Source organism: Cucurbita maxima, unplaced genomic scaffold (genome assembly GCF_002738345.1).
Source record: "Cucurbita maxima cultivar Rimu unplaced genomic scaffold, Cmax_1.0 Cma_Scf00037, whole genome shotgun sequence".
Classification (NCBI taxonomy): Eukaryota; Viridiplantae; Streptophyta; class Magnoliopsida; order Cucurbitales; family Cucurbitaceae; genus Cucurbita; species Cucurbita maxima.
In genome coordinates, this window is record NW_019272053.1 from 1850229 (window position 1) to 1852028 (window position 1800).

A 1800-nucleotide genomic window follows, 5' to 3' on the forward strand; every position below is an offset into this window, starting at 1 on the left:
GGGGGGGGGGGGGGCAAGTGTTCTTCGGAATGACTGGGCGTAAAGGGCATGTAGGCGGTTCATCGGGTTGAAAGTGAAAGTCTCCAAAAACTGGTGGAATGCTCTCGAAACCCATTCACTTGAGTGAGACAGAGGAGAGTGGAATTTCGTGTGTAGGGGTGAAATCCGGAGATATACTAAGGAACGCCAAAAGCGAAGGCAGCTCTCTGGGTCCCTACCGACGCTGGGGTGCAAAAGCATGGGGAGCGAATGGGATTAGATACCCTGGTAGTCCATGCCATAAACGATGAGTGTTAGCCCTTCGTCTACGCGGATCAGGGGCCCAGCTAACGCTTGAAACACTCCGCCTGGGGAGTACGCTCACAAGACCGAAACTCAAAGGAATTGATGGGGGCCTGCACAAGCGGTGGAGCATGTGGTTTAATTCGATACAACGCGCAAAACCTTACTAGCCCTTGACATATGAACAAAAAAACCTGTCCTTAATGGGATGGTCATTTCATACAGGTGCTGCATGGCTGTTGTCAGCTCGTGTCGTGAGATGTTTGGTCAAGTCCTATAACGAGCGAAACCCTCGTTTTGTGTTGCTAAGACATGTGCCTAAGGATCAAGTCTTTGCAACCGAAGTTCGCCGAGGAACCGAGTGACGTGCCAGCGCGACTAATTGAGTGTCAGCACGTAGCAGTGCTGTCAGTAATCTGGGAGACTGATCCTTTCAAACGAAGCACTTTCGAGTGTGCGCTTTTGATTGCTGCTAGCGCGCTTTACTAAAAAGACTCAGCATTCAGGCGAGCCACCCGGTGGTGTGGTACGAAGTGGGTTTAGTACGCCCTGCCAAAACAGCTCCAAAACAAACAAAAAAAAAGGTGCATGCTGCACTCACGAGGGACTGCCAATGATATACTAGAGGAAGGTGGGGATGACGTCAAGTCCGCATGGCCCTTATGGGCTGGGCCACACACGTGCTACAATGGCAATGACAATGGGAAGCAAGGCTGTAAGGCGGAGTGAATCCGAAAAGATTGCCTCAGTTTGGATTGTTCTCTGCAACTCGGGAACATGAAGTTGGAATCGCTACTAATCGCGGATCAGCATGCCACGGTGAATATGTACCTGGGCCCTGTACACACCGCCCGTCACACCCTGGGAATGGGTTTCGCCCGAAGCATCGGACCAATTCTCACCCATGACTTCCGTGTCACACTAGTGCCACAAAGGCTTTTGGTGGTCTTATTGCCGCATACCACGGTGGGGTCTTCGACTGGGGTGAAGTCGTAACAAGGTAGCCATAGGAGAACCTGTGGCTGGATTGAATCCTTCGCGATGCAAATGCCCTCTTCCTTCCCCCAACCCAACTAAGGGGAAGCACCTACTCCTAACAAAAGCGAAGCGAGCCGCACTACTAGCTCGCATCCATTTTTCAGCTGGCTTCAAAGAAAGAAATGACTAATCAGTCAGGGCGCTCCCGCCCCTAACCTAGGTTGAGACCTTTCGAGATTCTAGCCTCAACCAACGAACGCCCTGCAATCTTTCTAAAGCGCTAATGCAACTCTAATACGCCCTTATTAGATAGAGTATTCTAGTGGCTTTCCCGCAAGTTGCAACATCCCTTGCTTTCGAGCCCAAGCCTACGTTTGCTTAGTCAGTTAGCTTAAGGCGAAAGGTTGTCGAATGATAGAAGAAGCTATCTTAAGGGGCCTCCTCTTTCTTTCTTTCTTGCTGGGCTTGAATGCTGACCTTTTATTTAAAGGGGAAAGGGGCAACCAAGGGGGCTAGCTTGCTTCCACTGGTGGCGGGCGA

The 1800-nt window shown here is 50.9% G+C and overlaps 1 long non-coding RNA gene across 1 annotated transcript in view; it reads left to right on the forward strand.

Moving 5' to 3' along the window:
- Positions 1-1318, forward strand: part of LOC111468544 — a 13017-nt gene extending 11699 nt beyond the window's left edge. Inside the window, exon 3 of the long non-coding RNA XR_002714767.1 lies at positions 1296-1318. This is a non-coding gene — a long non-coding RNA (uncharacterized LOC111468544). The remainder of the gene's footprint in view (positions 1-1295) is intronic.
- Positions 1319-1800: the final 482 nt, after the last annotated feature.